The sequence below is a fragment of the Myotis yumanensis genome, unplaced genomic scaffold (assembly GCF_028538775.1).
Source record: "Myotis yumanensis isolate MYYU_CA2020_CCGP unplaced genomic scaffold, mMyoYum1.0.hap1 SCAF_2, whole genome shotgun sequence".
NCBI lineage: Eukaryota > Metazoa > Chordata > Mammalia > Chiroptera > Vespertilionidae > Myotis > Myotis yumanensis.
In genome coordinates, this window is record NW_027223753.1 from 188,031,435 (window position 1) to 188,059,177 (window position 27,743).

The 27,743-nt window shown below is 38.4% G+C and overlaps 1 protein-coding gene across 1 annotated transcript in view; it reads right to left on the minus strand.

Moving 5' to 3' along the window:
• The window catches only part of LOC139002680 (EGF-like and EMI domain-containing protein 1), a 405,160-nt gene that overhangs the window by 127,257 nt on the left and 250,160 nt on the right, over positions 1–27,743 (minus strand). The window lies entirely within an intron of this gene.

A 27,743-nucleotide genomic window follows, 5' to 3' on the forward strand; every position in this document is an offset into this window, starting at 1 on the left:
AACTCTCTTATGCATTTCTACTGGGTAATTTCTAGGACTGAAATTGCTGGGACAGATATTATATGCTCTACTTTATAGTTTATAGCCAAATAACCTTCTAAAGGGATTATTCTTTTCTTTTTATAGATTTTTTATTGATTTCAGAGAGGAAGGGAGAGAGATAGAAACATCAATGATGAGAGAGAATCACTGATCAGCTGCCTCCTGCATGCCCCCTACTGGGGATCGAGCCCACAATGCTGGCATGTTCCCTTGACTGAAATCAACCTGGGGACCCTTCAGTCCACAGGCCGATGACACTCTATCCACTGAGCCAAACCAGCTAGGGCAGCAGTTATTCTAATTTACACTCCCACCAGTGTGTATTAGTGACCAGATGCTGTTCATCCTTGCCAACATTTGAGATATTCTGTTTTATTTTGTTTCATTTTTATTCTTCTGAGGCATGTATTACATTATCATTTCCATTTTCATTTTCCTGGTGACAATTAGGTTAAACACATTTTCATGTTATTGGTCATCAGGATAACATCTTATTGAAGTGCTTGCTCAAATACTCTGTCCATTTGTCCAATACTTAAAATACTGGTTCTTTGACTAGTGGGTCAAGTAGAACGGCCCATAGAAGTGGTGGCAATGATCATCCTTGTCTTACTTCTGAACTCAGAAGGACAGTTTTCAACATTTCATTGTAGGTATGATGTGTACCATAGGGTTGTTGTTTTTTTAAAACTAGTTTCACCAGATTAAGAACGTTCCTTTCTACTTCAAGTTTCTTAGGTATTTGTATCATAAACAGGTGTTACATCTTATTTACTGATTTTTCTGAATCTACAAAAATAATTATACAGTTTTTCTTGTTAATTCTGTTAATGTGATGACTTACATTGCTGTCGTTTTTTCATCCCTTGCAAGTAACCTGGTCATGATACACTATGCTTTTTATATATTCCTGGATTTTGGTAGCTAATATTTTTCAGGATTTTTGTGACTATATTCAGAAGAGAGGTTTGCCTGAACTTTTTCTTCCTTGGAATATTCATGATAATTTTTGGTATCCAGATTATACTGTATGCATAAAACAAGTGGGGAAGTTTTTGCTCCTATGTTTTCTGAAAGAACCTGTGAGATCATTATAATTTCTTACTTAAATGTTTGGAAGAGTTTATTTGTGGTGCCATCTGGGTCTGAGATCTTGTATGTGCGTGCATACAAACTCTGTAAATAGTAACTATGATTATTATTACTATTAGCTAAACATTAGCTGCTATATTTGAGAATTCAAACCTGGTTCATAGTAGACATTCAATTGCTTTCTTGTTTTGTTTGTATGGAACATAAATTCAGTTTTCATATGGATGGAATTATACATTTACTAGAGGCCTGGTGCACAAATTTGTGCAACAGTGGGGTCCCTCCGCCTGTCCTGCAGGATAGAGCCAAAACCAGCTCTCTGACATCCCCCAAGGGGTCCTGGATTGCAAGAGGGCACAGGCCAGGCTGAGGGACCCCCACCAGTGCATGATCAGTGCTGGGGAGGGACACGGGAGGTTGGCCAGATGGGAAGGGACTGTGGGAGGACTCCAGGGCATGTCTGGCCCATCTTGCTCAGTTCCAATTGGCTGGACCCCAACTGCAAGCTAACCTACCAGTTGGAGTGTCTGCCCACTGGTGGTCAGTGCATGTCATAGCAAGTGGTTGACCGATCGACTCTCTGCCCCCTGGTCTCAGTGCATGTCATACCGAGTGGTTGAGTGGCCTTAGCATATTACGGTTTGATTGGTTGAACAGCGACCGGATGACCAGACACTTAGCATATTAGGCTTTTATTATATAGGATAGTAACATATACCACATTTCTTTTTCTACAACAGAAAGTTCAGAAAAAATTTTGCTTTTCTTTTGATAGCACTACTTTCATGCAACTGTACTGTACTTATGTACAATCTGAAATTTTTAAAAAATTATCTGAACAAGCCAACCAAAGTATAGGCTTCCTTACTAGTGCTTGTCAGTTACATATTGATATTAATACATAAAAATATATGCATGTATTTCCACTTCTGTTGGTTTCTATTTTTCTTTAACAAGTAAAGAAAGCATGGCAGATGTTGGTGACCTGATGTACTCAGAAAAATATATAAATGAAAACATAAAGTTTTTTGTTATCCATTGAAAATCAGTGTACATAAATAAAAAATTTGAAAGTCATTGGCTTTGAAGGTAGTTCTGAAAACCAAGTCAATACTTAGGATTTTAAATTGCAGTTTTATAAGATACTCACTCATGATAGATTTCAGGCTGCTTCATGTGTCCAATGTCATTCAAGGTTGCAAATAAATTTGGCCTTTCAAAAGCAAGATGAATGACAAAAATTCTCTGACACCTAGCAAGTCTTTCAGGTTCGGCATGACAAAAGTTCAATGATATCATCCAGGCTATCAATCCATCTGTAATGACAGACTGTAGTCTCTTCAAGAATTACATACGATATTTGCAAGAACAGTGTTGCATTTCTGGTTGTAGGACAAATGCAACAGAACTGCAAACACGTTAAAGGCCTGTTCAATTAATTAACAAATAAACTATACATTTCTATCTTTTAAAAAAATGTGTGAATTTGAGCTCCTTATATTTGTTTGCTTTCCTAAGCATGCTATCATTCTAAAATCATGTAATACATTTAGTCTGTGTTTATACAGTTTTAGTAATAGTTTATACTGCTTTTAGGAACATAGCAAATGCTGAACAGAGAAGACACAATGCAGAGTAAAAAGGCAAAATTAAAAGTGCTTTAATTTTACATCTTTCTCTAAACCAAATGTTTTTGGCTCAATTTAGCATGTGTATTTTTGTTTTAAAAGGATTGGGTGTTTGCTTTGTGAAAATTACCCCAAAAGTGCACACACCTCTTATGTGTTATAGTTATTTTCAAATCAATAGGCTTCATGAAGTGATGATCTAAGCTTGTTATTGCAATTAGCTTTAATAACAAATCAGTCGATTTCTCTTTAGGTACCAGGTTTAATGTAATTCTCTATAGGTTAAGGTAAGATACGGCATTAATCAACATGCCCAAAATACAATTAAAAATGTACTTAAATAATGTTCTGGGTCTTTATGACTTCATTTTGGGATTATAGAATTATACATGAAGTATACTAACAATACAAATACTCTGTAGGATTAGATAATGCTAATAGAATAACTTTTATGCATGGTTTTAAATTCTAGAATTTTCCTTAAAATGCTGTATACATGGTTTCATTCTAAGACTAGAGCAACTTGGTCTATTCCTAGTCACTAGGAAACAAACTGTGAACCTCAAAACAAAAATCTTGATTTTCATGAATTTCCTGAGACACAATCAAGTTCCTACTTAAGTACTATTCCTTATCAGTGGTGGAGAAAAAGAAAGAAGAAATGTGGAAATGTGTTAGATCACCTACTGGAGAAAGTATCAGTGATCATTCCTTGGGAACCAGTGACTTCCTTACTTACATGGCCACTGTACAAAAAGGAAGAGACAATTAGAGCTATAACGCAATAGAATATTGAACTTCAGCTCTGAGGATCTAGGTTTGAATCTTAGTTCCACCACTTATGTGACATACCATGTTATTCACTTCACATTTGCAAGCCTCTTCTTATTCATTCAAAAGGAGATATGATGATACGTCATAGAAATGATGATAAGTATAGCAATGATAATACCTATGAAATGCCCTGTAAATTTTGAAACCCAATATAAATGCATTCTCAGGGACTAAATATAAATGCTTTATTTTTTCTTTTATATTTCCACTAAATGAATTTTACAAAAGATTTGGCAGAAGTTCATCTAACAAAGGGAATTGTGGAAAAAAGTTACGATTTGATAGGAAACACATTACACAATAACTACTTTAAATAAGTGAAACCAGAGACATTGAAAAATGAGATATTATATTATAGCACATTCTTTTAATGCAGCCTATATTTCTAGAGATATATTTATTTTTAAGAATTTTTCAAAAAGGAAACTATTGAAACTAAAGTTATGCTGACTTTAAGTATATGTCAGAGCTCACTAAATTTGCAATAAGTCAGTGAAGTTAACTAACAATTTTTAAATTATCTCCTTGCAATTGTGCTATTTGTTAATAATTGGAATATGTTTAAAAATATTTTGGGGTATTTATAAAGCTTCTTTTAACTGAAAATTTTAATTTAAACTAATACTTATAATACTTATTTGTTTAAATTGAATATAGTAATATGGTCAAAACTGTGGTGTTTGGACTCTATATGACTATTGGATCTTTTTCTTAGTTGGGTAATTCACTTATTCTCTCTATTCTTTAGTTTATCATCTGTAAAATGAGGGTAGTAGCCATAGTACCCTGTCTTTCAATTCGTTGTGAAAATTAAATTATTGCATGTAAAATGAATAGAACCATTTAGTCATATGATAAGGGTGATCTATTATTTCTATTATCATTATTTCTTAAATGTTAGTTGACAGGCCAGCAGAAGACATTTGGCTCAGGCAGACTAGAAAGTCCTGAATAAGAAAGTGGCCCCAGCCTCATTCTGCGCAACGGCCAACGGGCACCCTATCCAGCACAACAGGAGGCAGCCGCACCAAGAGCAAGACAACAGGCTAATGATAACAGTGGCCATTTACAACCCACAGCCTCAACCGCCAGCACTAATCGGTCTGAAGGACAATGAACTCCATCTAATCAGACTAGAACACTTACATCCCCCAGCCTCCTCCCCTTGTGGTCGTTATGCATAAACTCTAACCCCAAGGACAGTGGAAACTGAGTCCTAACCATCCCCGGTTGTGGCTCCATCCCCATTCCCTCTAATAAGCTCCCCTCTTGGTTGCTGCGTCCGCCTATATCCTTGAACAACTCCAACCTTACATTAGTTACAAATTAAATTTGTTCTCTTTCAATGTTTCCCCCCTTTTGTCCAATTCATAGCAAGGTAACCGTCCAAGCACAATTTCTATAATATTCTTACCGAGTAGCTACAAAAAATAGCTCTACTGTGGATATGGTAGAAGGTTTCAAGTTTGTAGAAGACACAATCATACTGAATTATCAGCTCTTGTCCATGAAGGCATCAGGTCACAGACAAGTTTACAACAAAACTAGCAAAAAATGATTTGTTCTTTTGGTCTTTATTTCCTTTGAGTTTTCAATAAGGCAAATTAGTCACGATTAATAATTATAATTAACAATTATATATTGATTTACATAATTCACATTTGCATCATATTCTTACATTCAGAGTTACATTTGAACTTCACAAAATAGGTCAGCATAGTAGAACTTATTATTAATAATGGTAGAATTAAACTTTCTGAGTTGAGGGAGACAGGGTTGAGAAAAGTCTATCTCAGAAAAGTATTAAGAAATCACAAGAGCCTTTGTAGCCTGAAGTAAAATAACACATCCTACACCTTTTATCTGGATTCTCAAATACTCCTTTTTAATGAATTATTACAGGACTTTTGTAAGAACATGCCAGTGCTAACAGTATTTGTTTTACACATAACATTGATATAGCCTTCAACATGTCAAGAACATACATTTTAAAAGCACCTATTCATTTTTTTTATGAAGTGCAGGCCCTTTCATGACCTAGGAAATGTCCTGGTCTAAGTAAGACAAGTGCTGATAATTTCTGAAATGCAAATTCAATGGCTGGTCTATATTTCAAAATAAGAAAACTGAGATTCTAAGAGTTGTATTTATTCCTTTTTAAAATAACTTTACTGAGATATTTTTGACATATAAAACTGTGCATATTTAAGTCATACAACTTGATGTTATACATGTATACATTGTGCAAAGATCACCACAATAAAGGTAAACATGTTATCCAGTAGCTCATAGTTACCACTGTGTGTGTGTGTGTGTGTGTGTGTGTGTGTCGAGAGATTTAATATATAAGGCACACTTACAACTCAACCAGCAAAAAACCAAAATAACAATCTAAACATGGGCAAAAGACCTAAATAGACATTTCTCATAAGACACACAAATGCCCAACATGTATATGAAAAGCTGCTCAAATCACAAATCAGATAGGTAATGCGAATCAAAACCATAATGAGATGCCCTAACCGGTTTGGCTCAGTGGATAGAGCGTCGGCCTGTGGACTGAAAGGTCCCAGGTTCTATTCTGGTCAAGGGCATGTATCTTGATTGCGGGCACATCCCCAGTAAGAGGTGTGCAGGAGGCAGCTGATTGATGTTTCTCTCTCATTAATGTTTCTAACTCTCTCTCCCTCTCCCTTCCTCTGTGTAAAAAAAGTCAATAAAATATATTTTAAAAAAACACAATGAGATTATCACTTTAAACATTTTAGAATGGCAGTTATCAAAAAGATAATATAAAAGGTATTGGTGAGGATGTGGAGAGAATTAAACCCCTTTAGGAAGAATGTAAATTGATATAGAAAACAATATGAGGGTCCTACAAAAATTAAAAGTAGAAATAGAACTACCATATGATCCAGCAATCCCACTTTTGGGTATATTTCCAAAGGAAATTCAGTCTGGATCTCAAAGAGATAACTGTATTCCCACGTTCATTACAGTTTATTCACAATATTCAACACTCAAAAGCAGCCCAAATGTTCATTCATGGACAGATGGTTTTAAAAATGTGGTATATATAATATACACACTAGAATATTATTAAACCTTAAAGAAGAAGGAAATTCTGTCATTTGCAACAAAATAGGTGAACATGGAGGGCATTATTCTAAGTGAAATAAGCCAGACAAATACTGCATAACCTTATTTTTTATGTGGAATCTTGAATAATAAAACTCATAGAAGTAGAATGGAGTTTGTTTGCCAGAGCAGAGGAGATATTGGTCAAAGAGTACAATGTTTTGATTAAGTTGAATGGATTCTGAAGATCATTTGTACAACATGGTGATGATAGCAATACTGTATTGTATATCCATTCCTTCACTTAGTACATATTTATTGAATGCCTTCTTTACAGTGCCCAGAGAATGCAGGGATCAAAACCAATCTTTATCATGTTTTTTTAAAGATAAACTCTTGTTCTCATGGCAAGTAAGCTTACTAGCTAGTGTGGGAGACACAATTCAACAAGTTGCTGTAAATTAATTAAAAGCAAGATTAAAATTCAAGCTCACTGAAATCCAAGCTTTCTGGGTTCCAACATAGTTTCAGTCTTCCACACTCAAACTGTGTATTCAGAAGCTATTGCCTTGTTAAAAATTTCACTGTTTCCCCCGATCTAAATGGCCAAGTCATTTTAATAGGGTTGGGAGTCATTACTCAGATGGTGCAACATATATCTACTCAATCATTGGACAGTCAGCTTTTACAATTATGACAGTGTTTATGATCCCATTAAACAACCTCTTATTCTTCCTACATTTAGTTTCCAACCACAAAAGAAACAGCTCACTATGCAAAAACATTTCCTGCCCTTCAGAATATTGATTTGAAGGAGAGGGCGGATTTTTGCAACACAATCAGGTGACATGAAGCTTTTACTTAAACCCAAAGGAATGTCTATGAATTTTCTCAAGCTTTGTTTTCAGGTATAGGAGTAAGAGTGGGTTCAAATTCTGGCCCTATTACTGCCCAGCTGTGTGACAGGGTTGCTTTGTAACAAATCACTCCCAAAATCTTGTCTGGTAGCTTAAAACAATTATTTTGTCATCTCACAGTTACAGTGGATCAGAAATGTGAGACAAGCTTAGCTAGGCAGTTCTGGCTCCAGATGTCATGCAGTTGTAGTAAAATACTATGGTTGGACTAGACGGGCAGAAGGGGACTGGAGGTGCTGGGGGCTGGCCAGGTACACCCCTATTCCTCCCTTTCTCTCTCCCCTCTCTCTTTCTTTCCTGGTAGTCTATAATCTCAAGCTTCACCAGGTGGCCTCTCATTCCTACTTACCATGGGCTTCCTCAAAGCCTAATGTTCTCAGGCCAGTGAGACTGGCATCTGGCCACTCAGGTTTCCAGCCCAAGTGATCAAAGTGAGTGTCGTAGCTACTTTTCTGACCTAGCCTTGGAAGTCACTCAGTATTACTTCTGACACATTCTGTTGGTTTTCATGCCTGTTCCAACCCCATCCACATTCAAACAGAGGAGGTAGACTTTCCCTCTTAATGTGGGAAGGGCAAAATTTGAGAAGAGCGTGTGGAAGGGAGATACTGCTATGGCCATCTTTGGAATATAAAATATGCCATAGTGACCTTGGTCAAGTCAGCCAACTTTTCTGTGCCTCAGTTTCCTTACCTATAAAATGGGTATACTACATGGCACTTCATAGGGTTCTTGAGGTTTAAAGGACTTAAAATTTTTTAAGAGCTTATAACAGTTCTTGGCACAGAGAACACATTCCATAAATTTTATTTTTTAATTAAATTGAACTGAAATTTTATTAATGTCTTCAAGTTTTAGCACAAATATCTCTTCTGTGGAGCTTTTCCTATTATTTTCACTGATTTTTTATCATCTCTTCAAGGTTAGCCTGGCTTTGTAGTTCCCTCTTTTCTCATGCACCCTTTCAGATTTTATTGTAACTACTAGAGGCCCAATGCATGAAATTCATACAAGAGGATTGGCCCCCACTGCCTCTGCCTCGGCCCCTGCCCCCCATGACAGCCACCTCGGCCCTCGCAGCCCCAGCTTCATCCAGAAGGTTGTCCGGAAGGATGTCTGGTCAAATTAGCATATTATGCTTTTATTATTATAGATATGTTCATGGGCCCAGATCCTCCATGTACTATGAACTTCTCAGGAGCAGGAGACAAAATGGTTGCTCATTAACACAGGTTTGTTTATTAGAGAGTAGCTTAGTTCAAAATACAGGCACAAACAGCAGCAATGAAAATGTAGATTAAGGAAGATGTTGAAAACAAGGTAAGAACAACTTAGGTTTACTCTTCTTTCAAAGCTTAAAAAGTTACAATTGGCGGAGATCGAAGATGGCGGCATAGGTAAACACCGGAGATTGCCGCCGTAAACAACCACTTCAAAAATACAACTAAAAGACGGAACGGACATCAACCAGAACCACAGGAAGGCTGGCTGAGGAGAGACTCTTCAACTAGAAGCAAAAACAACAGCATTCCGACGCTCAGAGGAGGCGTAGTGTGGAAAATTTAAAGGTACGGTGGTGCGGTGGTGAGGTGGTGTGCGCGCAAAGCGGGCTGGCGGCTGAGGGCGCGGTTGTCGTTTTCAATCAGGAGTGAGTCTCAGACTCTGGGCTACAGATCCGGGCGAGTCTCTAGGGACCCAGACTCAAACGGGAGAAGCGGGACTGTCTGGCTATGGCCCCTCCGAGGTTTGCAGCGGTTGCTGGGACAGAGAGGCAGAACCCCTGGGGACGGACTGAGAGCGGCCATAGCGGCTCCCTCCCCCCGCCCTGTTGATCCCGCCCGCTCAAGCTCTGCGCACAGCCATTTGCCGATCGCCTCAGGCAAAGGCTGGATTAGCGCCTCCTCAGAAGACAGACGTTTTCCGCACAGCTGATTCCAACAGCCAGTCGGCCTGGTGGTCAAATCCCTCTAGTGTTAACTACAACAATTAAGGCTTGGCTAGAACAAGACTGCGCACAGAGACCACAAGGGGGTGCACCAAGAAAGCATAAAAAATGCGGAGACAGAAAAACATGACAGAAATGGAGGATATGGAGCTAAGAATCGCAATTTTGAGGGCTTGCCATAAATTTGTGCAGAGCCTCACGAAAACTAATGAGACCCTCGATGCTACGATAAAGAAATTAGAAAGTAAGCATACACGGACTGAAATAAAGAATATTATACCCAATAGCAGACCAGAGGAGCTCAAGAATCAAACCAAAGATTCGACAAAAAACACCCTGGAAAAGCAAAATGAAAAAAGAATCCGAAAGTGTGAAGATAGTGTAAGGAGCCTCTGGGACAGCTTTAAGCGGTCTAATATCAGAATTATTGGAGTGCCAGAAGATGAGAGACAGCAAGATATTGAAAACCTATTTCAAGAAATAATGGCAGAAAACTTCCCCCACCTGGAGAAAGAAATGGACTTACAGGTTCAAGAAGCGCAGAGAACCCCAAACAAAAGGAATCCAAAGAGGACCACACCAAGACACATCATCATTAAAATGCCAAGAGCAAAAGACAAAGAGAAAATCTTAAAAGCAGCAAGAGAAAGAGGCTCAATTACCTACAAGGGAATACCCATACAACTGTCAGCTGATTTCTCAACAGAAACTTTGCAGGCCAGAAGGGAATGGCAAGAAATATTCAAAGTGCTGAATACCAAGAACCTACAACCAAGATTACTTTATCCAGCAAAGCTATCATTCAGAATTGAAGGTCAGATAAAGAGCTTCACAGATAAGGAAAAGCTAAAGGAGTTCACCACCGCCAAACCAGTATTATATGAAATGCTGAAAGGTATCCTTTAAGAAGAGGAAGAAGAAGAAAAAGGTAAAGATACAAATTATGAACAACAAATATGCATCTATCAACAAATGAATATAAGAATCAAGTGAATAAATAACCTGATGTACAGAATGAACTGGTGATTATAATAGAATCAGGGACATAGAAAGGGAATGGACTAACTATTCTTGGGGGGAAAAGGGGTGTGGGAGATGCGGGAAGTGACTGGACAAAAATCATGCACCTATGGATGAACACAGTGGGTGGGGAGTGAGGGTGGAGGGTGGGGTGGGAGCTGGAAGGAGGGGAGTTATGGGGGGAAAAAAGAGGAACAAATGTAATAATCTAAACAATAAAGATTTAAAAAAAAAAAAAAAGTTACAATTGCCTTAATAAGGGGTTGCAGCATATGGTGGGATATCCAGGTGAGAAAACAGAGCCTTGAGTTGAAAGCTTTGGCTTCAAATTAACTTCTAGAAAGTGGATTAAATTTGTTTTAATTTGACTACCTGAATTTTGACTAGCTTTTCTGCTATTGTAATTTAGAATTTACGGTGTCCATAATTAAAAGCAGCTGCTGAAAAAACTGCATTGAGAATAAACTTAAGCCTTGAAACTGTAAATGATATAAATATGCAGCATTCTATTCCTTTTAGAAATCAACATTAATGTCAGTCCAATAAAGCAAAAATATCTGTCCTCAGGTATCATATTGAAATATACACAATCTTTGGGAAAACAATGATTGCCAGCTCCTTTACCAACAGGAATGTACCTGTACATTCATAGGAAAATCCTATAAAATCATAAGCGGGACTTGGTTTCCTTAACCAAGAAGAGATCTAAATTCAATAAAAAAAGAAAATCATAGTACGTTAAAATTTCAAAAAGCCATTTGAGAATAAGACAGCCCTAGAATTTTCTCATTTTTTTCCCTCCAGAGCCCAGAGATGTTTAAAAATGAATTTTTCAGTTGAACTCTAGGAATGTCAGATCTCAGAAACCACAGATGAAGAAGCTCTAATTAGCTATGATGAACGTTGATTATAGAGCACAGATATAACAATGATTACAAAAGAAAAAAACGAGGTGATGCATCAGTCCCACATATTGAGTATGGTTGTGTAATTAGAGAACTTTAATCACAGCAGGCAAATGTGATGTATTTGTACTTGGACTATTTTGTGGATTTGCAGGCAGAACTGTCCTCAGAAAATACAAAAGGAATAAAAGCATTCCTGTTTTATATGCTTTATCTCTAAACCATTTAATTCATAAAGGTCTTTCTTTCTTGTTCTATTTCTACCCACTTTCTACATCCCACAGAACATCCATTCCTTTTTCAGCAAAATACTCAGTACCATTACCTTATTAGGGTGATATTTTCAGGACAGCCCTAGCTCAGTAGGATTAATAGAAGATACACATACATTCTGAGGGGAAAACAGGCCCTGTTTTATTGGAAATATTTTAAGATATGGCGCCTCATTTCCTCATTTGAGCCTTAGAAGGGAACAGGATATAACAGTTGCACCCAAGATGAAGCCATGAGAGGTTCTCTCAGCTTCTCTGACATCAGATAGAGCTTTGTGGGTTCATGAATAAATCCCAAAATATAAGAAAGCCACTGGTCGGCTGAACTCCCATATAGATTCAGTAACCTGTTAAGAAGTCACAGGATTTATCTTGAACAAGTCTGTCTTGCAGCTTGCTGTCTTTTGATTTTCTGATTAAGTGATGGATGAGAAGAAGAGGTCACCCAGGCAGTACAGAATAAAAAAAAAAAAAATCCCCCAAAACAAACTCACAGAAACTGTGGCTACATTATCCCCAGCAAGAGACTTATGCTTTGCACTGATTACTCATAAAGCCTTTTCCCCAAGTAAATATTTTCTTTTTCTTTCTTTCTTCCTTTTTTTTCTAATGTTGTTCTATAATTAGGCATTTCTACTGGAATTAGGAGCAAACATGAAAAAGCTGCTCTTGCAATACATTTGTAAAAGGTATCTGAGTTGAGTTATCATGGGTGAAGTTGAATTAAACTATATAATTTATCATTATGACAGTGTATCTGTATTTTCCCTGGAAACTCTACTTAAGTATAATAAAATAAAGAAATAGTATGAATCATTAGATTACACACAGAGACACAAACACATACATCTTATACATTAATATTTGTATCATTTCTTTAACAATTTATTTATAACTAGAGGCCCCTGTGCACAGATTCGTGCATGTTGAAAGGAAGTTAATTAGAAGGTGGTTGGCGGGGCAGGACTGGGTGAGATGGGCCAGACACACCCTGGAGCCAATCTCCTGGGGTCCCTCCCTGCCCAGCCTCACCTGGAGCAGTGCTGGGGCTCGAAGAGCATCTGTGGAGTGAGAGGGGTCCCTCCGGCAGGTGGAGTCCCTAGGCCTGGCCTGTGGGGATTGGGCTGAAACTGGCAGTCCGACATCCCCCAAGGGGTTCTGGAGCATGAGAGGACACTCTGCAAAGTTGCTGTCACTTCGCAGCTCCTGCATTGAGCATCTGCTCCCTGGTGGGCAGTGTGCATCATACCTACTGGCCAGTTGGCCAGGTGCTTAGCCTTCTATATATATATATAAACTAGTGGCCTGGTGCATGAAATTCGTGCACAGGGCGGGCGGGGGGTGTCCCTCAGCCCAGCCTGCACCCTCTCCAATCTTGGGACACAGGGATTGGGCCTAAACTGGCAGTCAGGTATCCCTCTCGCAATCTGGGACCGCTGGCTCCTAACCGCTCACCTGCCTGCCTGCTTGCCCCCAACTGCCCACCCCTGTTGGCCTTCTTTCCTCCAACTGCCCCACCCCCCTGCCGGCCTGCTCGCCCCCAACTGCCCCCCTTGCCAGCCTGCTCGCCCCCAACTGGCCCCCCCTGCCAGCCTGATAACCCCCAACTGCCCTCCCCTCCTGGCCTGATCGCCCCTAACAGCCTCTGCCTCGGCCCCGCCACCATAGCTTTATATGGAAGGACATCCGGAAGGTCTCCCGGTCTAATTAGTATATTACCCTTTTATTAGTATAGTTAACTTGTCTAGACTCAATCTGATACAATACAAATATATTCACCCATATGATAATCTTGCTTAAAATATTCACGAATCCATCAGCCTGTGATTTAAACTGTAGGAAAATTTCTCTTTGATGGAGAATAAATTTGAGGGCAAACGGTTTGTAAAAATGGGAAGAAAGTATACCCCTTTTTCACCCACATTTACTAAAGATCTCTCTATCAAAATGGATTTCCAAATTCCTTTCTGTGAGATATTCATCAAAAAAATTAGATGCCATACTTCTTTCCCCCGACACACACATAAACTGCATCTGGGAGTTCAAATGGCTATTGGGACAAGGGAATTGTCCTAATATACGAGTAAACCAGCAGTGGCTGCAAATGACCTGATTACACTGGGTAAGTGGTGGCAGAGCTAAGATTGTTGACAAAAATAAAGCAAGCCTGAGTGTCAGATCTTCTGCTATGTTAAGAAAAGCTATACATTTTTTAAAAAATGTTTTTATTGATTTTAGACAGAGACACAAAGGGAGAGAGAGAAAGAGAAACATCAATGTGAGAAACATTGATCTGTTGCCACCTGTTCGCATCTCCACCAGGGCCAAACATGCAATTTGGACTTGTGTCTTGACCAGGAATTGAACCACCCGACCCTTTGGTACCTGGGATGATATTCAACCAACAAACCCACACTGGCTGGGATGAGAGTCTATAAATTTCATATGAAACATCTCAGTCTTTGAATGTTGGCACAATGTATGTGGACCAAGCACAGCATTCTTTCAGCTGATTTGACCCCCCAGCTGCCGGTTTGCAAACTCTGTGTGGTGGCTGCTGAAAGCACTATGGAGTGGAGGCTGAACCCCAGTGGCAGGCTGTGGCCAGAGGATGACAGAGCTGAGCCAGGCAGATTAGAGCCCTACCCTCCATGGCCTCAAGGAAAACCTGCCTGGGATGTGGGGCACTTCAACCTAGATTAAGCCAAATCAGTAACCTGAAGATCACTGGATGGCCAAACAGTAGAGAGATCGCAGTGAAAAGGGAGTTACGGAGAGGGCGACGGCCATAATAGGAGACATTGGTCAGCTGAGGGGCCCAAAGAAAACTGGTTTAGTGAAGACAATCAGATATCAAGTATTTTTCACAGAGGGAGAAACAATAATATCCAAGGAATAGCACTAAGAATGAACATATGCCCTAACTGGTTTGGCTCAGTGGATAGAGCGTCGGCCTGCGGACTGAAAGGTCCCAGGTTTGATTCCGGTCAAGGGCATGTACCTTGGTTGCGGGCACATCCCCAGTGGGGAGTGTGCAGGAGGCAGCTGGTTGATGTTTCTAACTCTCTATTACTCTCCCTTCCTCTCTGTAAAAAAATCAATAAAATATATATTTTTTTTTAAAAAAGAATGAACATGCTCTGACAATGCTCACGCCAGAGTAAAAATCTTTAAACCATCTGTTTTGGCTTCTTAAAATCTAAGGTTCCAGGATGGGCCCCACAAAAGGGACCTTATGGGACCTAAGGCTTGGTGAAAAACGTAGCTGTCATAGCCAATGTCTATTTTGTCAGCTGGTAAATAAACGCAGGGAAAATCAGGTTTGTAATTTAAAAGTTGACATAAATTTCTGTGCAGTAACATGACAATTGAAATGTGTAGGAGTCTTCGCTAGTCTTCTGCAACTACCCACGTTACCGGTGTCCCCTGGATGTTTAAATTTGAGAACAAAAATTAAAATCTTCAGCTTCATCTTCATGTCTTTCGTCATTCTCACCTTTGGCTGTAAGAATATGGCATACATGAAAGAGAAATGGCACAAAACCTTCCACACCACCTTTGGAGCCAACCCACTAAATGTGAAGAACACCCTTACAGTAACTTGAGAGCTTGTCATGATCCAGAGTTTCACTGCCTTGACAATCAGAGAGGGCTGAGGAGGACTGCTTGACGGGGAGGAACGCTCCAAAGCAGGTTGAGCGTGAGGTCACCAGGAGGATGGATCCGCAGTTACTGTATTTGATTTAGAAGACAAGCTCCAGCAAAAAATAACACGGTAGCTATCTCCAAGGTAAGAGAAACGAGACTCTGTTTTTTGAAAAAAGATCAGCTATTTCGAGAGTAAAGAAGTGAGTACTTGGATTAGGAAGCAAGGTCAAGCTAATAAAAGCAGTAAGTAGAATTTGTCACTCTGCCTAAAAAATAGATTTCAAGCTAAATTCTAGTGCTGCCTTGCAAAGACTGAACTATAAAGGAAAAAAGAAAAATAACCGGATTCCCCATGGCTCTTCTCTAGCTAGCTTTCATTTTCTCCCACAGTTCCACATAATGTGGTTTTAAAAATAAATGGTATTCAAAGCACTGTTTGCATAAGGATTCACATTTTCTTTCCCATAATCCTGGCAGGTTGGGATGATCTAGATATTCCAAAGGGGAAACTGAAGCTCAGTGATGGGTTACACGCCCACGGTCACCTAGCTGGGCAAGTAGAAAAGCCGAAATGAAAGTCCAGTAGGAGATGTCCTTTGCAAGTATCTTCTCCCATTCAGTTGTGTGCCTTTGTGTTTTGTTAATGGTTTCTTTGGCTGTGCAGCTTTTTAGTTGGCATAGGTGGGAGGTAGGAAAAGATAAAGGGGCTCAAATATAAGGAAATTTGACTTTGGGTTATAAGCACAATACGACACACAGATGATATATTATAGAATTGTATGCTTAAAACCTGTATAATTTTGTTAACCAATGTCACCCCAATAAATTTAATTTAAAATAATGCAACCTCCCTAATCACCAAATGAAATCCAATAGGTCTTCAGACATGTAGTGTAATGACAGTTTAAACACAGCCATTGTGAATATCACTCATTCATAAGTTAGGAATCAGAGCTGAATTCACACACACACACACACACACACACACACACACATTCTTTCAATGTTATCCCAACTGCTTGTTATATGATTTAGATTGTCAAACTTTATGAGGAAGGCAAGGCAGAGTTGAGGGGTGGGTAAGAGATCAACCAAAGGACTTGTATGCATGCATATAAGCATAACCAATGGACACAGACACTAAGGGGGTGAGGGCATGTGTGTGTGTTGGTGGAAGGCTGGGGGAGGTCAATGGGGGAAAAAGGAGACATATGTACTACTATCTGTAATACTTTAAACATTAAAAAGATTTTTTTATTGGTTTGTATTTATTTATTTACATATATATAATTATAGAGAGGAACAGAGAGGGAGAAAGACATAGAAATATTAATGAGAGAGATGAGAGAGAATCATTGATTGGTTGCCTCCTGCACACCCCACACTGAGGATGGAGCCCACAACCCTAGCATATGGCCTGACCAGGAATTAAACCATGACCTCCTGATTCATAGGTTGACACTCAATCACTGAGCAACACTGGCCAGGTTTTCATTGATTTTTAGAGAGAGAGGAAGGGAGAAGCAGAGACAATCATCCATCAGCTGCCTCCTACATACCCCATACTGGGGACTGAGCCCAAAACCCATGCATGTACCCTGACAGGAATTGAACTATCAACCTTTCAGTTCATGAGGTGATATCCAACCAACTGAGCCATATCAGCCAGGTTTGTTGTTGTTTTTCTAATATCCATCCCATCCTGTCTGATTCCTCTGATCTTGTTGTATTGAGTAATTGTCCTCCACTCAGCCTAAGGCATCTAATGCAGCATTATTCACTGTTCCTGTTATTGCAGGGCATGGCTACAACAGACTGTTAAGAAATTTGCTATCTGGCTCACACAAAAGTATAGGGCAGAGGCAAAAACTATAGCAAAACAACAATGAAAACAAATTCTCAAAATGAGGAAAGAAAATGTTGTACTGCCACAGCAATAGGACTGGAGAAAAGTTGAGGTGGAGATAAGAGTTTAGAGCCTAGAGCTGAAGACCAGAAAAAAAAATGAAAGCTGGAATGTTCCAATTTAAAAGAAACCAGTGAATTTCAGCGAAAGGGAGAAAAACTTACATATAATAAGAATTAATTTCCATTTACTGTACTCATATATCTCTGAAGGAACACCAGGGAGAAGAAGCAATTTGACAAATGTATCATTTGTGTTTAAACTTCAGTTATGATTTGTGATAGATACTTGTCCTTGAAATATTACATTTTCCATATCTAGAAAAGATTGAAAAAATAAACTCTCTAAGCTGTTTATGAACTAATTTCTCTTTTGACTTGTAAAATAGAGAATTTAAATAAGAGTAAAGACCTGCAATAAAAGGGAAAATACTGTGCTTAATTTGTTTTCTTTAAAGACCAGACTCTCAAAAACATAATCAACTAGAATTTTGCATATCTTAGTTCCAAGTATAAATGATCTTTAATAAAAGGAACAAAACCTAGAATAAACACACACACACACACACACACACCTCTAGTGTAGCCAGCTAAAGACTGGAGAATAGACCTGTGTTTCTGAAGCTTGGGAAGTGATAAGTGCCTCTCACCTTTCACCTGCAGCCTCATCTCCCATATGACAGAGCTGCTATTATTCAGGATCCACTGTCTGGCTCCTGAAAACTAAAATCCAAGTGGTTACTGCCGGTCATTTAAAAGTTATTTTTAGGTGAAGGAAGGGAGCTTGATTGAGATTATATTTATAGTTCCTTATAACTGCTGGTCAGCCTGTATGCCTTTGAAACTAGCATCTAAAGCATTTAAATTGTAAAGAAACTCTTGATGTAAAAATCAGCTACTGGCAAATTAGTTCACTTTTGTATGCACATTTCAAGTATCTTTACCTTCAGTTTCCTTCCACTCTCTCGCCCCAATTTACAACAGCTGCTCATGGTATGAATTTCCTTTTTGTTGGGGAAAGCTTTGGCCATACAACTTAACTCACGAAAATATGAGTGAACTTTCTAGTTTCCCTTCATGCTTTTCTTCAAGTTTCTTTGTGCAACAAAGAACTGGTTCCCACCTGCCTTTAGAAAGGGAAAACAAAGGATTTCTCAGTTTACCTCTGTTATCGCCCTTGTGAAACATATGTCACTTGGGAAAGTGGACTCATTCACAAACTTTATCATCAGGTAATAGAAATATTTGCTGAATCCAAAAATATAAAATATACCTACACATTTAATGTTGAACTCCCCAGGTTTGGGGGCTACTTGGTTGAGGAATTGACTTTTTAGAATCTCTATTCTCAGTAATTTTTATTCCTCCCCAAAGCCACCAATTTCCTTGATGACACACATGCTCATTGTATGTTACTCTTTTTATTGTAGTGAACTGCTCATGGCCTTGAAAAAGTTTGAAATAGCCATGGCTGGTGTGACTCAGTTGGTTGGGTGTCATTCCATGCACCTAAAGGTTGCTGGTTCAATTCCCAGTCAGGGCACATGCTGCCTCCTACACATGTGGCTGAATCCCCAGTAGGGGGTGTGTAGGAGGCAGCAGATGAATGTTCCACTCTCACATCAATGTTTTTCTCCCTCTCTCTCCCCTCTCCCTTCCTCTCTCTTTAAAAACAAAAAATAAAACTTATAAATAATATTGCTTCTTCCTCTGGCTACTTTTTTTTTTTTCATTTTCTGCCTTAGCTCTTATTCCCTATACCCATTACATCTCTTTATATCCTCAGAAATTTCCTCTTCAAATTCTCTTTTTACTGGCAGCTGTGCCCATAATTTTCTGAAAAATAGGTTCTTAAAGGCACCAAGAGTCTCCTTATTGTGAGCCCAACAGCCTTTTCTCCACTGTAATTTGCCTTGAGTCATACATACCAAGTAAAGAAAAAGACATTCCTGAGGTGATGCCAGGTTCTCCATAGGATACAAACAGTATCTCTTTGTCTCCATCCTTCCAATCTGTCATGCCCATTTTACTCTTGGTTTCCAGACTAATTGTCCTTAAAAGGCATTTGCATATTATCATTCTCTTGCTCTAATACTGTCATAGCTCCACCTCTAACACTGCACCAGATCTAATCTCCTTTGCTTGCCTCACATGGTCCTCCAGCAGTTTGTGCACAGAAGTTATTTGCTGAGAACTAAATTCCAGCAAGATTGACCTGGCAGCTTTTATGCTGCAGCCATTCCCTGTGAAGAATGAGAATAGGTAGAATATAAGAAAGAAAGATTCCTTATTTGCTTTCAGTTATAAATACATTTAGTCTCAAATTTCAGGTTATAACACATTAGGACATTAGTTCTCATAAAAGAAAATAAATTGCTTGGAGGGGAAAAAAGTCTTGTGATAGCTGAGGGATTCATAATCTCATACTGATAAAGTGATTTATTATAGTTTTCCCTAATCGCCTTATTTTTAGGAATGCGTTGATGGCAATGAGTGATCAGATGCAAAGCTCCAAAGCACTTACACATAAGTCTATGGTTATCACATATAACATAGGGAAATGGTTACTGTTATGAATTCAATTTATTTGTTAATATTTCATTAGTTTTATGTTAATACTTCTTTCTTGAAGCTTAACCCACAGAGAATTTCATTACCACTACCATTCAGTTGTCAAATCTCTTTCTAAAAAAAAACAAAGGAAAATCTTTCATAAAAGTGGATCTTTAGTTTTGAAGACAAAAGAAACTGGCGGGAAAAAGATTAAATCTTCATCAGTTTAACACAAAGCAAATGCATAGGGAGATAGCATTATTCACCATTTAAATTGCCTAATTAGTCTTGTGAGTTTTTGTTTTTTTTCCATTTGTTCAAAGCAAAAATTTTCTATGCCCAGTCATAATAATGCTAAATTTATAAATAGTAGATTTAAGTAAACCCTCCAGTGAAATAAATAAATCTTTCTGTGCTGAGGAAGCTCTATTAAGGGACCATCTGAACAATCTATCGATTTTAAAAATGATAAACATAGGGGAAAATATCTGTCATGTTTTATGGTGAATATATCCATCCACATGTTCAAGAGCTCTCTGATTTATTCTCAAGTAACAACCTTGACTTTTTAAACATTGTTTATGATGGTCATGAGAACATACACAGAGCTTCAATACAAGCTCTCTGCTAGTAGACTTCCTTTTGAGAGCAAAAATATTCTTAAAGCATCATTTACTTTCACAAACAGCATATGCTCACCATGTGGCACCACTCTTGTTAACACCAAAATAGCAATTTGAGCTTAACAGCTTGGGAGCTCTGTTTATAATAAAAATAGTATGTGATATCGAGTCCTCAGAGTCTCAGATGTCAAAGGTGATCATGAACATAAATGCAAATTCTCCAAATCTGCTCTGCTGGGAAAATGATTCTTGCTAAGGCCAAAGAATCCAGTAGAAATATAAATGTTTGATTTCCAGCTTCTAATAAGCCCAGGAATTGTCTTTCCAATTTCACTGCATCACCTTCATCTGGTTCTAATGTGTACGCATGTCTAGTAAATTAGTTCCCCTTGGAGGAAAATTTTGTTGTCTCAAGAGCTTGAGGTTTTCCAATGAAGTGCCAATGATCTGATACAAATTGTTGAAAGTTTTAAATTACACTGTTCTCTTCCTTTTATATGAACCGACTGTTTACTTTTTGAGCACCTTCAAACCTTCTAGCATTGCAGAATAATGTTTAAAACATGGCATTATTAAGAAAGTTTAAGATTACAGCTGTAAAAACAGACCTATGTCATTATAATCAGTAAGAAAGTCCCTTCACTGGGATTTCAGAATGTAAAAGGAGCCCATGCAGAGAACTAGCAGGGTAGGAACCGAAGAGAGAAAGAAAGAGGGGGAAAATCTATCAAGCAAAGAGAGGGGGTGTTTCCATTCTTGACAGCCCATTTGAAAAATTAAAAGTAGTGCGGTATTTGAGTACAAGACTTCTTTTGTGGGAGAGGGAGGTGTAGCTCCTTATTGCATCGGCTTGCATAATCACTTTATATATTACATCTATTAAAGCACTGATTATTTTCTATTTTAAGTGATTATTTACCTGTTTTTCCTACAGACTGAGTTCTTCAAGTGGCAGACCCATGTTGTATGTGTCCTATAAACTAGGACCTAATACATGGCAGATATTCAATATTTATGGTTACATAGATAAAAGAGGCTAAAAACAATACAGAAAACAACCTTTTGGGTCAGACTCAGGTTCTGAGGTAGGAAAATATTTGGGGAGAAGTAGTATTCCCCATTAGCATTGTATTAATGAAAAGAAATGTCCAATAAACATTAACATGTGATGGTAAGATGACCACAAAGAATAAGCAAATTATGCAACATTCATTTGGGGAGGTCTCATCTTTCAGGATAGGCTGTAGTCCAACAGTGTGTATTCTTTTTCTTTCTGGCATTGCAGGAATAGAGAAGGGAGAGGGAGAAGTATATTTTCATGTGATTTGATTTTGGAGGTCCTGATAAGTGTGGATAATGTGACATTCAAAAGTCCTTCTGAAAGAGTAGTTCATAAAAATCCAAATTGGGTAAGAGAGAAGAGATTCCAAAGAAGGGCTCTGAGGATTGATGGATTGGAGAAAGTGGTTTCCTATTTCAGCTGGGCCCCAGGCACTCACTGCCTCTAAAGACGAGCATTTCCTGTCATCTCTTGTCAGACTGCTTAGCCCTCTTAGTATCTATAAGGAATCATCCTCTCTCTGATCAAGGTCTATAAGCTATATCTTCTTCCATCTCTTTCATCCTGAGAAATGCCCTCCCTTTAGTCCATTCCCATCAAAATTGTTTATCTCCACTTCCACACCAACCTTTCACTCACTAGACTACCTTCCAGCTCCATCACTCTGCAGATACCGCTCTCACTACGGTCACCAGTGACCTCCTAATTGTCTAATCTATGGACACTTTTTGCCCTCATTGTACTGAAAGTTGCATCTGATATTGTTGATCTCTCCTCTAGGCATTGTGCAAAAGAGCTGACAGTAATAGGCTAGCTATGAGGATAAATTTAAGTAAAGGACTTATTAGCACAGCTTTTTGCACATAGCATGGACTCTAAAAATGTTTGCAGGTGCCCCTCGCCCAGTGTTCCCATCACACACTCCCGCTGGGTCATCTTCCCAATCTTTTAATTTCAACAACTATTGTGTGATGACTTTCACATCGATATCTCTAGTCCAGCGCCCTACTGAATCTTTACATGTATATATCGAATTTCCTGAGGGAGATCCCCATCTGGATTGGCAATATGCCCTGCTGTGGTAAAATCATCCCCAGTTGAGAACCAATGTCTTTCCTGGGGTGATGGTAAAAGTTCTAAAAGTGAGCACAATATCTTGTTTCTCCTTATGTTCCTCAGACATAGCACAGAGCCTCTCACACACTGAAGCTACAAATCCAACTCTACAGTTATCAATTTAGAAGGTCTCACCTTAAAGCGAGATCATATTTATATTCCTACCCCACATAGCCCCTGTACAGACTGTTGCATTTAATTCTGACTTTTTTTTAAAAGGAAGCATCTGGAACAATTCAATACTGAGAAAAATACATGTGAAGTGGATGGTGATTGAAATTTTGTGATAACAGCTTATTGTTAAATTTAGAAATCAGATGAAACTTTACTTCAGAAAAGGTTTGAATAATAATATACTCTATTAAAAGAATGATTTGCTGACTATTTTTAGGATAACCCAAGAAAACATGAACTTCTAAACATTTCATAGCCGCCTAAGTCTAAGACTTGAAGAAAATAATAAAGTACTGGGCTGCTGTATCTGAAGCCATTACATCTATGGCTCCATGTCAATATATAATGGTAAATGTGCCACAGAAACAAATTTGTCATGGAAATTTTCACAGCAATAAATATCACAGTCTGGTGGCAATAGATGGCGTTATGGATCACACCCTCACAAGTCTTAGGCCTAGTTTCAGGAATGTGACATGTGTAAAGCACATTAGCTGAGACCTTCAAATCTTTTCATGCTTCACAAAACAGACCAGATTGGTTGAATTGCATAATATAGTTGCTAAAGCACAATAAGTTGTCTCCTTAAACCAAACCCCAGCTGATTGTGGAAGACAGATTAGCTGAAAAAGATCTTTAAACTAATGCGATACAGTGGGGATGAGGGTCAATCTTTTTATATGAAATTTCTTTTTTTAATATATTTTTATTCATTTCAGCGAGGAAGGGAGAGGGGGAGAGATATAGAAACATCAGTGATGAGTCTTATTTTACATCTCTCTTGTGCTTCCTTCTCTTGCCTCATCCTTCCTCAATAGCCGCCCCCCTCCAAAAGATAAGCAGAAACCTTCATAGTATTACCTTCTCCCTTTTATAAACTTTCTTCTTCCTTTGACTTCTTAATTTAACAAATGTATATATTCTAGACAATAGGTCATATGCCTCAGGGGAATCCTAAAGGTGTAAGTAATAGCTTTGCCTTAAAGGAATCAATAATCAATTATTAGAAAACACAAGTGCTCAATGATCATAAAATCAAGTATAATATGAAAGCACCATAAAAGGGGAAAATAAAGTGCCATGGAGGTTTCAGAGTAAAGTGATATCACATCTGATAGGAAGACCAGGATTTTTAAAGAGAGAGGTATCATAGGTGAGGTGATATATTACAAGTAGAAATTGAGTTGGAGATATGGTCAGGAAAATACCAAGTCAACCATTTTTTAACTTTTATGAAAATATAAAACACAGTGTTTTTGACTCATGATAGACATTCAACAAACATAATTTTCTCTGCCCCATAGAAATATTATGGACTAAACTGTGTTTCCAATATTTACATTTTGAAGTCTTAAAAGCCAATAACTCAGAATGTAACTGTATTGGAGATAGGACCTTTACAGAGATAAAATGAGGTCATATGGGTGGGTCTTAATCCCATAGAAGAGGAGATCAGGACACACACAAACAAAGTAGTATGTGAAGGCACAGGGAGAACATGTTCATCTGCAAGCCTAGGAGAGAGGCCCTAAAAGGCAACTGACCCTCCCACTGGCTTATCTTGAACTACTGGCCTTCAGAACTGTGAGGAATTAAATTTCTGTTGTTTAAACCATCCAGTCTGTTACTATGTTATAGTAACCATATGCACTAATAGAAGGGGCCAGTGACCATAGGACTAAGAAGATACCTTGGATCTGAATTGTGAAGGAGGTAAAGTTTAGGGGCTTGATTTGTTAGTCAGTAAGAAGTCAAACAAGATTATAAGCTGAGAAGGTCCTGAAGAACTGAGTTTATATGAAAAGGTTTGGCTTGTATGTTTGGATTGTAAAGGTCGGGGAGAGAAAATTAGAAAATCAGTTCGAAGAGTACTAGGCCATTGGATTGGCCCAAGTGCAAACTAATTAAGGTCTGAACTGGCTCATTAATAGTGGGGAATGTGGCCTCACAGGCATGGCTCAGTGGTTGAGCATCAACCTATGAACCAGGAGATCATGGTTCGATTCATCAAGGCCCATGCCCGGGTTTTGGGCTGGGCCCCCAATAGGGGGTGTGCAGGAGACAGCTGATCAATGATTCTCTCTCATCGTTAATGTTTCTCTTTCTCTCTCTCTCTTCCTCTCTGAAATCATTAAAAACATATTTTAAAAAATAGGGGGAATGTGAATGGGAGTAAAAGTATTTAACATAGCAATGAATTATATAACAGAGATTCAGGAATTGAGAAAGCTCAATGGTACCAAGTGATTAGCATGATGAAGATATTAATAAGGACATTAGCATAACTTTCAGAAAGTTAAAAACATGACTCTGTAAATAGAGAATGAATATTAACAGTAATACACACACACACACAAACACACACACACACACACACACACACACACACACACACTACTTGGGCAATTAGGAATGCTGAAATGAATTTACTAATAAATGCTGTTAAAAAGTGTTACAGAGAAAACCACAGATCCAAAAAGCCAGTCAGAGAAAGATAAATACCACATGATCTCACTCATTTGTGGAATATAATACACAACATAAACTGATGAACAAAAATAGATCCCGAGACATAGTTGCATTGAACAGACCATCCCACCTCAGAGGGAAGGTGGGAGTTAAGAGATCAATCAAAAGACAAGTATGCATGCATATAAGCATAACCCATGGACACAGACAGTAGGGGGGTAAAGGGGGGTGGGAATGGCCAGGGAGAGGTCAATGGGGAAAAAGGAGACATATGTAATATTTTAAACAATAAAGAATTTTTTAAAATGTTAATCTGAAAAAAACACAAAACAAAAAATGGCGTCACTGGTGCAAAAGCCCATGATACCAAACCTAGATTTAATACCTGATCTCATTGCAATTTCAATTTCTCCCAGAAACATGATCTTAATGAACCAGTCTGGAATTATCTGGTCAAGCACCAGTAAGGTTATCTGTCACATGGGCCTTCTCTCTTCCCCATAGAAAAAAGAGGAAACCTGCATGATAAAAGCCCACCCCATTCTGTTTCCCCAATAAAAAGACCCCCTGAACATGCCTGAATCATGATTTCCTTAATAAAGCCAATTAGATCTTCCAATTTTCTAGGTTGCATTTTGTTTTTTTTTGACAATGCCAAAGAGGTTAATATTATAAAGGACAATATAATTAGTTGGGTCATCTTTTCAGTAGAGCAGTGATCAAATATGTATCTCCCAGACAAAACACTTTTGTATTGCCCTGGCGAAGAATCACTATCAGTTTTCTACAACTCAACTTCTACGACGCCTTCTGAGTTATAAAATAACCTAGTCCATAGAAAGACAATTAAAGGTCCACACTTCTATAGACTTAGATAATCCCCAGAGACCCCTGGAAAATGCCCAGCATTCCAACAAAAGGACAGATACCTTGTAATCTATTCTGCACATTTCCAATTCTTGCACTATTTTTATCGACAATAAAAACTGGAGAAGGCTTTTTTTTTTTTCATTTTCACTATGTTAAATATCCAGTGCCAGGAAATGCTCAGGAGAGAAAGGCCAGCATGCAATCAGAAGCATGAGACTGCACATCAGTTGAGGAACAGGTTTGAATAAATTTGTCAGCTCTGCTTGATCTTCCCACGCACCTCATCAGTGAACTTATTGAATTGAGATGCAATCATAGGCTGGAACTGGAGGCAACTGCTCAGCATTCCCTCTTTCCCTTTCCCCTTTTTGCCAATAACCTACTTTACTATGATCCCTGTGTTTAACAGGCTTAAACATATCAGTTCTGTGTTCTTTACCTGGCTACTCTTTTTTGGCCTTTGGATCCCTGTTGTTCATGTTTCTTTCAGGTATCTGGACCTTAGTTTTTCTCTTCTACTGGCTGATCCCTCAGAGCCAGATTTCAGCTGATACTTCTGGAAGGAAATGCTTGCTCCAGTCTAGACCTAACAAAGAAGAACCCAATTCTCATCATAGTCACTTCGTTGGTACTTGGGTTAGCACTGCTTCAAAAAAGAGGGGGCAGAGAAGTAAATCTGAGTCCTCTGCATAGGCATAACTTTTTTCATATAAATGTCAATATTTCCAGTGTTCTCGCTGGCCTTTAATAACTTCTGCAGCTCACTGACAGTGTCTCCTTTTCCTTCCCAAGTGCTAGGTATTTGCTATGAAGTTTGTAAATAGGTCTTGTAATCTCTAAGTAAAACAAAGTGTTCATTCATTCACTCTTTCACTCATTCATTCGACAAAAATTACCAATTGCCTCGTATGTGCTAGGCACTATATTAGGTGCCTGATGCGACATAGATAAATAAAATATATCCATGCCCTCTAAAACTTAACCATCCAGGGCTGTAAAGCAATGAAGTTTTGACCTTTTCAAGTTTATTCAAGGTCTGCACATGCTCACACAGAGGCCCAGCATATAAAGGAGCCATCTGTCATAACAGACCAGGCTGCAACCCTGAACATTCGGGAATCAGAGCTGAACATCAAGGAGTTCTCCTCACATCAAATCTAACTCGCCCTCAGGATTGTCACAAAGTCATAATGGAACTTCTTTCTAGTCATAAACAGTATCGCCCCATTCTTTCCTCAAAGATCTCAATTTCTACAAACAAATAAAGGTGCTGGATTAGTTGATTAATTTTTTAAATTAGTTGTTTGTATTTGTGATCTACTTAAATGTTATATTCAAAGACACATGTTAATAGTTTTAGTTCTCAGAAATTTGAATTACTTGTCATCTAAAATGCTCACTTAAATCTATTATTTATCTATTAATTTCTAAGAATCTTTAATAAGAATACCTTTATCCTAATTTTAAAGAAGTTTATTTGATCAAAGATGTTAAGCAATATCACCAAAGTAACCAGGAACTTAGTACAAGACCAGAAGAAGCACAGACAATTCCTCATATTTGATATGTTAATTAAAGAAATATAAAAGTCT